Source organism: Canis aureus, chromosome 13 (genome assembly GCF_053574225.1).
Source record: "Canis aureus isolate CA01 chromosome 13, VMU_Caureus_v.1.0, whole genome shotgun sequence".
Lineage (NCBI taxonomy): Eukaryota > Metazoa > Chordata > Mammalia > Carnivora > Canidae > Canis > Canis aureus.
Genome location: NC_135623.1, coordinates 26,998,934 through 27,012,879, shown reverse-complemented (window position 1 = coordinate 27,012,879; position 13,946 = coordinate 26,998,934). Strand labels below are relative to the sequence as shown.

Here is a 13,946-nt window from a genome sequence, read left to right as displayed (position 1 = left end):
TAATAAATACTTAATCTTTACAATTGCAAGTAGCATAAATAATTTTTACATCTTGGTGATGGTTTAAATATCACAATTTTATAGTCAATTTTTTTTGTCACAAGCATTAATAATATCTCAAAGTCAAACATTTATAGAGTTGATTTATTTTACATATCATATCCGTTATGGGTCCCTGGATACTTATAAACTAATTGAATTCCTTTAAAAGATTTATTTATTTAAGAGAGAGAGTGTGTGTGCACAAGTCATGGGGGGGGGGGGGAGAATCTTCAAACAGACTCCCCACTGAGCACAGAGCTTGACCCAGGACTCAATCTCATGACCAATGAGGTAAAACCAAGAATCATACTTTTAACCTCAAAATAGTTGAATATTTTTTAAAGAAAAATTATGTCACTATTTCTATTGTAATGAAGTAACAGAATAGAGAACAAGAGGAACACTTTGGCATTTGAGTTGTTCCAGCCTTACATTAATTCTTTAACTTTGGAAAATTTATTTTATTCTCAGTTTTAATTTCCTCATCTTCAAACTATGAATAATGATTGTTCTGATTTCACAGTGTTTTTGTTAAGAAAATTAAATGAAGTTAATTCAAATATAGTGTTCAATTTCAGAGCCTATAAAAATATAAGTATTCAATAAATGTTAGCTGACAGTATGAGTTTTTACAGTCAAATGCTTAAAACAGTTTTAAGGTGCCTCTTCAGTAAGTTAGAGAAGTTAATCAGTCCTAAATTCTCAGGAGGTCCCAAGTAAAGTCACTGTTACAAAATGTTAAGACATTTGGAAACATCCTCCATACTTTTTTGTTGTTGTTGAAGAACCACTGCTATTAACACAAAGCTGTCATATAAAATTCTCAGGAGAAAATTTTATTTACATATATTTTCCCCACTTAAGTTATTTCTCATCTTACATAACCATTTCTTTGATTTAGAAGGCAAATTTGTCCTTAAAATAGTATTTGCTAGGGTTATATTATGAACATCACCACTTATAAATCTTTAAATACAAATGATTTTCTCATTTCTGTTTTTACACTTTTATTGTCTCAATAAATTTTATCAGTCATATAGATAAGGTGTTTTGTTAATTATTGCTCAAACCTTAGAATGCATAATAATAGAATATGGAATCTTCATCATTAACATAAATGCAACTCCAAAATGAAAAAAAAAAGGTGTCAACTCCAAAATTCCATACTATGAGTTTCATGTTTTACATATTAAAACATCTTTTTGTTGTACTTAAGTATGCATAAAGTGTCACTGATTAAAGATGAACAAGCTGCAAACAAGAGCAATTCCTTTTTTCAACATTTTTCATAGCCATCTTAATTACACTAGTTGTGGTCCCAAGTAAAGAACACTTCACAGATTGGTCCACTGTGGCAATGTTTATGGTAAGAAAGCCAGTAGAACAAAGAAATAATTGCTCATGATACTTCACAAAAATATAAGAATCATCAACATAAAAGCGACGAGCATTTAATCACAGATATTCAATAAATGCTATTTAAAATTAAAGTATATTGATCAAACCAAAATAGAAATGCATGTAATTAATGCTGATGAAGATGTTATATAAAGACCATGCAGTCTGAAAGTGGAACCACAGGTTATGAAAACAGCCACTGCTTACTGAGGACTTGCTCTGTACCAAGCACCAGTTAAGGTCTTTATAGCACGTATCATTTTAAACCTCTCAAAAATTCAAGTGATTCTTGTAAAACAGGTTGCATTAATTAAAAGATCTGCAAAGGTGGCTGGAAACAAGATTAAAATACACATCAAAAAAATGATAAATGGAAGTAAGAAGAAATACTTCATTTACATAAACAACAAAGCTATTAAATACCAAGAAACAAATTTAACAAGACATAGATTATATGAAGAAAACACTAGAATAATCCAGAATTTAAACAAGATCTGAACAATTTGAAATTTATTTTATATTCTGCAGTGGGAAGATTTATCATCAAAATGTACATCTTCAAGATAAATTTGACATGATTCCAATTAGCATTCCAATGATATTGTTTTTCAAATAGAATAAAATGAGCATATTATACCTTACCTAAGCATATCTTTACCCAAAAGAAATAGGTGGCAAATGCAAATAGTTATCTTATAAACTCTTACATGAATAAAATAATGGTATATATTTTAAGTATTTTTTGACTCAACTTTATGTTTACAAGATGAACTATCTAGCATTTTAAAATTAACTGCTCAATGCTAATAATAATTCACAATTTCCAACCTCAACAATAACATAAGATGTTATTCTGGGATGCAAATTGGTTTATCTGTTTCTCCTTTAGATTTTTTTTTTTTAACAATTTTATTTATTTATGAGAGACACGGGGAGAGAGGCAAAGACATAGGCAGAGGAAGAAGTAGGGTCCTTGCAGGGTGTCTGATGCAGGACTCGATCTCAGGACTCCAGGATCACGAGTCCCTGAGCTAAAGGCAGATGCTCAACCAGTGAGCCCCCAGGTGTTCATCCTTTTGATATTTAAAGCAAATTATTTAGTATTTGGAAAGTGCTTTGAAACTTTTAAATTTTATTTCTAGCATAGTGTCAAGAATAATATAGTTTCCTTTGATGAATAGTTTTATGAACTTCAAGAGAATTATCAATTTTTAAAGAAAAAATGACTTATTCTAATTTCTTTATTAAGAACAGCACTTGATATGCAACAGTCATAGATTAGCTTTAGAAAATGAAATGTTATATTAGGTATACATTAGCTTTAACAATAACTATTAAGAAAAAGTGTTTGAGTCTAATTCCTATAATGGTGACAAATTCTTTAGAATCCTTTTTTTCTACTTAAGAAAAAAAAAATAGCGAGGGGTGCCTGGGTGGCTCAGTTGGTTAAATGTCCAACTCTTGATTTTTGACTCAGGTCATGATCTCAGGGTTGTCAGACTCCACACTGGGATGGAGCTTGTTTGGGATTTTCTCTCTCTTCCCACCACCCTCCAAATAAGTCAAAAAACAAAGCACAGTGAAATAGTTTCAGATTCATTAAAGTACTACAACTGCAGTTTAGACTTAAGATACTAAATGGAGATAACAATGAAACACAACTTTTAGGAATACAGTGAGATCATATGTGTAAAATATTTAATATGCTGCCTAGCATATTATAAGAAATCAATAAAATTCACCTAATAACTATGTTTATTCTAATATAAACATTTTTTCACTTCTCTCTGAATACAGATCTCTAAATCAAAACTGGAAATATCTAGAAAAATAATTTTGTTCAAATTAGTATTGTCACATGAAAGATAAGAGAAGACCAATCCCAAGGACAGCTAACATTTCTGGGTGCCCAGGAAATGCAATGCTAAATAACTGCTGGTAAACATTTTAAATATGGAAATGGAATTTATTATGTATGTGTGTATTTTCCAAGATATATTCAATATACTATTATCCAAAAACTTTCATATGTGCCTTATTTTAATTTACATGTGTTTTATTAAAATAAAGTATAAAATAAGGCACATATAAATATATATATAGATAAAGCTTTATAGAAAAGGGGGAAAAACTTTTATCTATTGCTTTTAAAAGCCCCCTCATTGTTGATAGTATAAGGGACAGACTTTAGATTATTTTCTTTGAAACAGCCAGTAAAGATAATAAAAATAAACATTTAACAATGATATATATAAATGTATGGAAACTTGCTAACTTTTTTTTTTACAAAGAACATCAAAAGATCACAACCCTTCTGCAGAAACACATATATGTTACCATTCTTATTTTAGTTAGATAAATGGATGAATATTATGGTTAAGCTCCAAGGTGTGTCTCTTGGTGGAAGTAGTATTTTTTTCTAACTCCCAACCCAATCTCAATCCTTCCACAAAGCGCCAAATCAGGCAGGCAAGGCCAGACAGATCATAATTATGTTCTTCTCTACATTCCACTCATTAACCAGCCAATGACTAGAAATGGAGAAGGTACAGTGAGTGACTTCTGGGTGCCTGCACTGTGCCACGTTATATACCATTATGTAGGCAAACAGGGCGTTTTATTGGTTTAAGGAGAATGCATTGCAGTCACTGACTATGTGACATCAGATACCCGACTTGATCTTTCTATGCCTCAGTGTCTCTCCCATCTATTAGCTGAACTACAGGACACTTTCTTTAAAGTAAAAAATTATCAATGCTGAGGTTCCAACAAATAGAAGAGGGAAATTGATGGCTCTTAACTCATAATTGTCGCACCTTGATATAATCAGGTACAGGGTGATATGGAGTACGAACCTATGTGTTATTATCACCCTCACAATGAGGGAAGCTGGTGTTTCTAGTCTCAGTCTTAGCATAATGATTTCAAAGTTCAAACTTAGATTTGTCTCCTAAGTCACTGCTGTCTCTTCTGCACCACACTGTCAGCCACAGTGTCTGAGACTCTGCTGAAAATATCTAAGCTGCTTTTCTCTTCAGAAAAATTAACATAATGCAAATCCTGCTTTCCAGGGACATTTAATAAATTAAAGCAACACATATTTAATTGCTATGAAATGGCCTTTGTTTCTTTCTTTATTCCCCCCCCCCCCATGATGGATTAGTTCCCTGGAGTAGCTATTTGCCAAATGGTACCCTAGTGTCCCGAAAGAGTTAAAGCAGCTTGTATATTTGCATAATTTACAACCAGGGAGTAGCTGGGGACTAGGAGAATCTGGTTCAGTAGGCCATTTAGAAATTCATTAAAATTCATTCACTCCTTATGCTTTTTCTGGTTATGACCAGAACCTGAAAACATTAAAAATGTTTTAAAACATTTAAAAGTAAAGTAGAAAATAACATAAAACCAATATACTTACATGCGTAACTGTAAACTCTTAAATCACCCCATTGTTTGGAGGCCTTTTCCTTAAACACAGAAACTTATTCATATATTCACATTAGGCAGTTAATTGAACAGAATAGAAGTTGCTATGGAAACAGTGTGGTATGCCCTACTACTTAGTGAGGAAATGAACACTACTAATTATCACCAAACGTATGATATTTCTGCTTTTGTACTCTATAGTTTTTAATGTACAATCTGTTTAATGAGCAGCAAGTTGTTCACCCAGCATGCAGAAGGTGAATGGAGCCTAAAAATAGATGATTAAATCATCAGGTGTGAATCTGCAAAATTTATTGGAATAAAGCCATAAAAGACTTATCTTTCTCTCATATATCTTAGCAAGAATGGTAGGCTTATTGCAGCCTAAAACCTTAAATACATACAGTTAAGACAATAGGCAAATGCTGCTAAGGAAAAAAAGTTGGTTTTTCTCTCACTTTATTAAGATATTTCACACTCAAAAGGTACATGTTAAGTGCTTACCGTGAGCCAGGTACTGGGGAAGAATGGGGCCTGGCCTGAAGATACATGGTTTTATGCTGTGGCAAAGCCCACTCTATTAAGTTCCATTAAAGAGAAACCAAAAAGCATGCTAGTGGGAACACAGAGAATAAACATTATATCTATCCTTGGAAACTGAAGGAGGCTGTTTTCAGCTGGCATCTTTGAAGGAGGGTGAAACCCCCGGCCAATGGAGGTAGCTGCCAGAGGTAATGACTCACTAATCTGCAGGCACAGCCCGTCCCTGAAGTCCACCAACAAGATGGTACAGACACTGAATTAACAGGCTCTTTCACATGAGTGACAGGAATGTGGAACTGGATTGGCCTGCTGTTCACACTCCAACTTCACAGGGTATTTGAAAGAGAAGCTAGTGTCAGCTTCCCTATCTAACTGTGACCCTGGTGGGTTGAGTCCTAGAGTCCAGTCTAGTTCATGATTGTTGCTCTTCCTCATCTGGCTCTCAACCTCCTGTGCTGAACTTAGAGGGCCTCTTCCAACAACCGCCTTCACAACCATTGTGGCGATGAGTTGGCCCCAACATAGACTCCCTTAAAAAGACCTGGGTTAAAAAAAAAATTAAAAAAAATAAAAAAAGACCTGGGTTATACCATAAGGGAAATGTTGAGAATACTGGACTTAGTAGTAGGGCTGTTTGCCTCAACCCATCAAGGAGTCATCCTTTCTACAGGTTAGTTCCTTCTCTCTCCTCCCAAGCTAGCTTTGTTACTGTTTTCAGTATGCTGGTACTCCCAGCAAACCCAAAAAGTTGAGTAACAAGCAGAATATCATTTTAAGCAGAAAGGAGAGTTTTAAACTGATATGCAAAAGTTAGCATAGCATATATTTAAGATACATAGTATGTAATGATAGTAAAATGGAGTATTACTGCATGAGTAGCATCATGCTTGGAAAAGGAGGTTGGTATATCCCTGAGAATGTTTCATGTTTGAAATCTTATTCTAGGGGAAAATGAGAGTAAAAGGTTTTGTGACAGTCTAAGCAAGAGATAAAGAGAACCAGAGCTGAACCATATTTATCCACAACTTTACAAGTAAAATTCCTAAAGTCCAATCACAATGCACATTAAATAATGTATACTGAATAAACATTTGTAGATGACCCTGATGCTGACAGGTCAGCTTCAAAATATCAAACTAAAGGCCACTTATCACAATTATAATTTTAAAGCTGCATTTTTCTCTGCCATTTGTGTGATTCGCACAGCATTTTCAAAATTTCCATTTTACTTTATTTAGCACATGAAATTCATAATCAAACATTAATTAAACTGAAACTATTTATTGTATACTTATGCTCCAGCCTGTTGGAATCCTGTAACAAGATCTAAAGAAGAACAGTATTTATGGAGTTGAAATAAGCCAGTTTTTATTTTTTAGAACTTTATTATTTCTGTGCTAAGATAAAACTGTTATTAAGTACTATGATTAATCAATATCTTAAAAACTGTGTTTTAGGCATTAAGAACTTTCTTCAAAATGATAAAGTTATTTTCAAGTATATGAGCATTTAAGTTGTTTTGTACATTCAATCTGGTACGCCCAATGAATTGAGAATGCCATTAGGAAATTTAAAATTCTTGAAAATGCAAAAAAAATACATTAAGATTTTGGGTTCCCGAAAAGCAATTTGCAAAACACAGAAAAAAACCCAGCAATGTACATATAATAATAGTTTAATGATACAAATAATAATTTAAAAACTGTGTCTTTTGCTGATAATGTGCTTCTCTTAGGTTACAAATCTAAAACATGTTGTTAGGCAAGAAAAATCTGATATAATTTCAAACTATTTACTTATGAATTTATCTATTGAGTTTTCAGGTTTTTTTTTCATTAACTTCATGTACAGCTCATTTTCAATTCTTTTGGCTTGTTCAGTTCGTGGATTACTTATTCCTTTTGTTTCTGAAGCTGCTTCTTTCTTGAAAGATTTGAATCACATATCTGTTCTTGTTAGCAATGATATAAATAGATAATAAAAATAATTAACACTTATTAATAAGTTATTATGTGCCAAGCATTGCTCAGAGCATTGTATATGTAGTAAACCATTAAATCCTCACAACAATCCTTTAAAGTAGGCAACGTTATTATTTCTAATTTATAGATGAAGAAAAAGAGAGTAAATTCCTTAAAGTTGCAAAGCTCATTAATGGTGATATCAGCATTTAAATCCAGTCTGCTTCTAGAACTCATACTCTTAACAATTCACTAATGTTTATACTTCATTCTCCATAAAGTATTTCTTATATGCATTTTGAACTTGATCCTATGTACTATTTTACTACAGCTATAAAACTACGGAAAACCAAAGTCAGAGGTGAGAAAGATCCCCAATCTAGGAGTCACTAAAACACTCCTAAGGATTAGGGATGACTGCCTTGAAAAACTGTGCAAAATTTGGAAGGGCCCGAAGAAGTTAAAACTGATAGAGGTCGTCAATTTTAATTTTGAAATACAATGTTTCTCAAATGAGCATCCCATAAATTGAGGGTAATTCATAAACTTTAGAATCTTGGTTCCTCTCTTTCTCTGCTAGCCTAGATTATGTCCATTGGCATACCCTGTAAACTCTACCTTCAACAGTCACCTTACAACTTCTGTACTTCCACCTGGTCCAAGTAAACCTTTATCTTTCAAAGACTCTGGGTATCCATAGAATCTGAGTCCACTCTTGTCAGACCAAGAAAACCACAAAGAATGCAGGAGGATCCGCCACCTTCCCCTCTCTTCCTCGGCGCCGCCTGCAGAGGTGGCAGCCATCGATCGCTGGGCATCATGGCTGCCCTCAGACCTCTGGTGAAGCCCAAGATCGTTAACAAGAGGACCAAGAAGTTCATCCGGCACCAGTCAGACCGGTATGTCAAAATTAAGCGCAACTGGCGGAAACCCAGAGGCATTGACAATAGGGTATGCAGAAGATTCAAGGGCCAAATCCTGATGCCCAACATTGGTTACGGGAGCAACAAGAAAACAAAGCACATGCTGCCCAGTGGCTTCCGGAAGTTCCTAGTCCACAATGTCAAGGAGCTTGAAGTGCTGCTTATGTGCAACAAATCTTATTGTGCAGAGGTTGCTCACAATGTATCCTCCAAGAACCCTAAAGCCATTGTGGAAAGAGCAGCCCAGCTGGCCATCAGAGTCACCAATCCCAATGCCAGGCTGCGTAGCGAAGAAAATGAATAAACACCTTATGTGCGCGTCATATTTGTGTTAATAAAACCATAAAACTACAAAAAAAAGAATGTAGGAGGATCCTTTGGAAACATCCGTCCGATTGTATCTCTTTTTAGACTCAGCATCTTCCAGTGGCTTTTAAGGTCACTCTGCAAAGAAGGTGTTTTATGGGCTATCCTAGAGTTCCCACGTGTTTGGAACTTGGCTGCTTCTCCAGTTTTACTTTTACAACTTTCCCCTTGTTCTGTGGTCTCCTTATTTGGTCTCACCATGACCAGCTATGTTCAGAACCTTTACTAATCTCTCTGCTGAACTGCCCCCCACCCCCTCGCATGTATTCAGATGCTGGCACCTGTACTTATTTCATTCCTACTCAAAATGTCACCCGTTCAGTCCTTTCTTGACCGGCCTATTTAACACTTTCCATCATTGCACTACCTGATATTATTTATTATCGTATCTCTTATTATTATGTAGGTTCACCTAAGTTTTACATGCTTGCAACTTAGGCAAACTGGCTATGTGCTTAAATCCTAGAGCAGTGCCTAAAACAAAGACTGAAGACATCTATTTAAGGAATGGATGAAGTGAAATATAAAATTTCTCCTCATAATCATTTCACTGGTGTAGTAGTAGTAGGGAATGAATCTAGCTCTTTGTCTCCATATTTTCTTTAAGGAGACTGATCTTTAAACTCATACACTAAAAAAAAAAATTAAAAAAAATAAACTCATACACTAAGTTTTTTACAGATATTTTTTTCTGGAAAATGCCATCAGTAACTTAAAGGTTGAAATATTTGTCTTTACGTTGTCATAAGAATTATCCTGGTTCTTTTTCAACAAGAAACTCAAGGAAAACCCTGGCATTTGAGTATTCTTTAAGGTGAGAACAAGTACATAAAGATCTACTTGTCCATAAACATGTTAGACCTTAATAATGGTACACAAAGGGGATCCCTGGTTGGCTCAGCAGTTTAGTGCCTGCCTTTGGCCCAGGGTGCGATCCTGGAGTCCTGGGATTGAGTCCCACATCGGGCTCCTGGCATGGAGCCTGCTTCTCCCTCTGCTTGTGTCTCTGCCTCTCTCTCTCTCTTTCTATGTCTATCATGAATAAATAAATAAATAAATCTTAAAAAAAATAATGGTACACAAAAAACACAGACTCTCCTGGAATTTCTCATCCCTAATTATGCTGCTGGGTAGATAATATTGTTCCAAACTCCCACTGACTCTTTATGCCATTCACTTTAGGCATAGGCCTAACCTAAACTTGAGATGGAAAACTCTGTTTTGCAGGAGATCTTTCATAATGTAGGATGTTTCACTTTCCAGATTTCCAGACTCAACATCAGAGGCATTCCCCAGGCATTGTAATAACTAAAACATCTCCAAACACTTCCACACCCCCAGCTAAGAACCTGTGATAGACTCTAAGACCTTGAGGTTCACTCTTGTCCCCCTGCTACATTCTCCTTCCAGTCTGACTTAATTCTGTTTGCTCACAATCTATCAAATATATTATCACCAGATTAACCTCCTGAAGCACATCTCTAATCAACATGTCCCCTGGCTTGCTGGTGCCTAAGAGACATTGGGTAAAAAGACCTTTATTATCCTTAAATTTATTTTTATATATTATTTTATTTTTGGTCTTACAGAATTTAGAATTTAAAAAACAATCTTTTTTTCAGTAACAGGAAAGTACGATACTTTAATTTGAAAAGAACATTCATGATAATGTGTTCTGGCTCAATGTTCATCCTGTACAAAGTCATCTAGAGCAGGCACATTGATGAATCATTCCTCTCCCTGCCCCAATGTTTGCCAAGTCACACTTCTATCAATGTAGTTTTGTATCTATCATTTTCTATTATGACACTGCCTAACATGAAATTGCATTACAAACATTATAGACTAAAAATCACTGTGCTTAAATCACATTCTCTGGCACATACAAATATGCATCTTTGTACTATCTAGGTATCTAGATGATAATAGAATTGCTACATCTGCATCTAAATCCCAGTATTGTTTACAATACCAGGTAATGTGGTGGAAAAATAAATTTTTTAAACTACGTGAATTATGGATACACGTGTGTATATATATATATACATGTATATACATATGTATATATGTATATACATGCACACACACACATACATATCATCTAACTTTGTTTCATAAGTTCTCCACATCAAATTTAAGGTGATTAATATGACACAATGTGCCAAATAAAGTACAAGAACGCTATTGCTTCTCTAAATATTCTGGAGCAAGTACAACTAGCTGATGCGTCATGTTTTTTTGGTGTTTGCATAATTATTTCTCCTCCAACTTCCAATGAAAAATTCATATGGTAGAGCAACATACAAAACACACTGGACTTTGATCAATGTGATTTGGTGGAAAAGCACTGAACGCTTAGAATTAGGTGCAAGGGTCTCCTGCCTCTTCCATTCAATTTCCTGCCCCATGTAATGAAATAATAATAATTAGACTGAGGTAAGCTCTTTGCTAGCGAGACCAGGGCACCAAAATATTACTGTCAGAAGACTACGAACCTTAAATTGCAAGGTATCTACCATTCCCCATCCTCATCCTAAAAGTCTTTATACTGTATTCACCCAAATTTGATTTCTCTGGTTCCAAAATATAAAATGATACAATGATGAGCAATGAAACGTGTATTCTATGACTGTTATTTGCGGAGTAAGGGGTGGTCATCTTCTTTTGACAACACTTCCTGAGCTCAAAGGTGGTATATGCGGGGGATCCCCGGGTGGCTCAGCAGTTTGGCGCTTTCCTTTAGCCCGGGGCGTGGTCCTGGGGTCCCAGGGTCCAGTCCCACATCGGGCTCCCTGTGTGGAGCCTGCTTTTCCCTCTGCCTGTGTCTCTGCCTCTCTGTGTGTGTGTCTCTCATGAATAAATGAATAAAATCTTTTTTTAAAAAAAAGTGGTATATGCAATGGAGCTTGTAGTGAGAGCTGGAGGGTTCAGTAATGTTGCATTCCCTTCTGGTTTCCTCCTTAGGGTTTAAACAAAGTGATGATTATACCAAGAGGCTACAGTGGTTCCTTTCTCAGATCTGATGAGTTGTTGGGTGCTTCCTTGAATAAAAGACATTGCTTATATGTTTCTGTTTATAATCACAGCAACTAAATAAGGCCCAACAGTTGTAGGAAAACTTCACTAATCATCCCCTAGAATTTTATAGTTACTGATTCCAAGAAAATACAGGGGGAAATAATTTTATAAATGATGAACTTATAAATGATAAACATGATTGCTTATTGCTTCTAATATATCTTAGAGAAAGACTGAGTTTCAGAATGAACTCAAACACATCAAAAATCCAATATTCTTTCAAGAACAGCTTATCTAAAGCACTAAAAATGTGAGCCACCTGTTACACTCCTCACTTCCTCCAACTTTACCCCCCATGCCTCCACATTCGCGCTTGTTTCAAACTTGTATCATGATGTTACCTGTGTTCCTCGGCTCCTTTAATTGATTCCCATATTTTATGACTTTCAGTTTTTATAATTTGCTACATTTTCAAATGTTCATTCAATTCTTTGACACAAATACCAAAGTATTTCCTTGTTGTACTCTTTCAATAGACAGCAATTTGGGTCCCCGTTTCACAAGATGGATGTTTAAAATCAGAAGTGTAATTTTGGAGACTGAGCACAAGCACAAGTAAACCTCTGTGCAAATGGTTTCCATTGGTGTATCTGCATTTTTGACTCAACACCTGCCAACATCACTGATTAATGAAAACAACTATATTTATTTTGCAACTACTATATATGATGTAACATGTGATAACCAGTCTTAATCAACCATAATCTTCATAAAACCTCAATACAGGAACAACAAAGATGAGGCTCAGGGAGACAGTAAGTAAGTTGGCCAAGGTTTCAGAGCTAGTGAGTGGCAAAGCTGAGCACAGGAGGAGAGAAAGGCTGAATTTCAGGTAAATGACTGTAATATCTGAAGTATTTCCAAAATATACACGGATTCTATAATTTGTTCTAAAAGTTGCTCTCTGGATCAAAAGCATCCTTCATTTTACAGTGAAAAAAGTTTCGTTATATTTTAGCAATAAAAGTAAATTCAGAATTCTCCACCTTCCACATCCTTTTTAAAAATTCTATATTCAAATGGGATGTTTAAACACTTAAAAACGTCCACACCAGATGAATAAGGTGTGTGTGTGTGCGTGTGTGTGTGTGTGTGTGTGTGTGAGACAGAGACAGAGACAGAGAGGAATAGAGTCAGACAGACAGACTGACTGATTTAGGATGTTTTTCTTATCCAAATTTGCAATTCCCCTCTTTCCTTAAAAAAATTCTTCTACTCCAAAGTCATTTTGAGAATGGAATGCCTCATGTTTCTTTTAAAAAAGGAGATACACATGAATAAAAATGGTGATTTAAAGAAAGTAATTCACACCATGACAACTCTACTCATTCATTTTTCTTTCCCACGTGTTCCCTATGATAGCTAAAGCATCTAGTCCTTCAACAGCCCCAAAACAATTAATGTCATACATTATGTGTGAATGCAACTGACAGGACACACCATCTGCGGCAACCGCATGCGCCTGCTTGGAAGGCCAGGCACACCTTCAACCAAAGCTCAAGACAAGAACGTATGCTAAGAGCCACAGCTAGATGTTTAATACCTAGGCTTTATTTACTTAACCATCGGGAAATTGTCAAGTAAAAGGAAATAACGAAATGCAATTGCTCTGGTTAGAACAAAGGGTCATTAGAAAAGATAGTCTGATTTCTGGATCTGTCTGACGTGGTTTATGACCTTCATCGGCAGATGTGCATGGAATCTAAAAAATATTATTGATGGATATGCACTATTTTTGAATGTTGCAGGAAGCTCAGTGGCTTTTAATAGTGCTCACAAACTTAAGGAGGGGAGAGAAAAGGAGACCGCTTTATTTTCTGAGGAAGCATGAAGAATCACAGTTGGCAGTGATCATTTTGTTGTGCCAATATAATAAGCCACTATTTCAAAAGATGGCAAAATATAATAAAATCCTTCTATGACGGAAGTATCATGTTAAGAGTATTCAATACAATACTAAACTGGTTTATCAAAATGTATTTTCAATGATTATGATAGGATTCTTATTTTGTGAGGCCATCTCCTCAGTCATCGTTAATGTTTCTCAGATTTCAAAGCCACAGTTGTTGGTTATATACTAGAAAGCTTATCCCAACAATGTAACTTAAATAAACGCAGGCCCCTTTTATACCAGAAGGTACCTTTAGGCTATTGACAACCACTTTATTTAGACCTGATGTGCTTTCAGCCCTTGATTTGTAGACAAGGA

The 13,946-nt window shown here is 35.3% G+C and overlaps 1 protein-coding gene and 1 pseudogene across 9 annotated transcripts in view; one reads left to right on the top strand and one right to left on the bottom strand.

Annotated features, from left to right (window-relative positions):
- Positions 1-13,946, bottom strand: part of NAV3 (neuron navigator 3) — a 1,006,607-nt gene that overhangs the window by 520,285 nt on the left and 472,376 nt on the right. The window lies entirely within an intron of this gene.
- On the top strand, positions 8,130-8,656 carry LOC144281597 (large ribosomal subunit protein eL32 pseudogene; annotated as a pseudogene).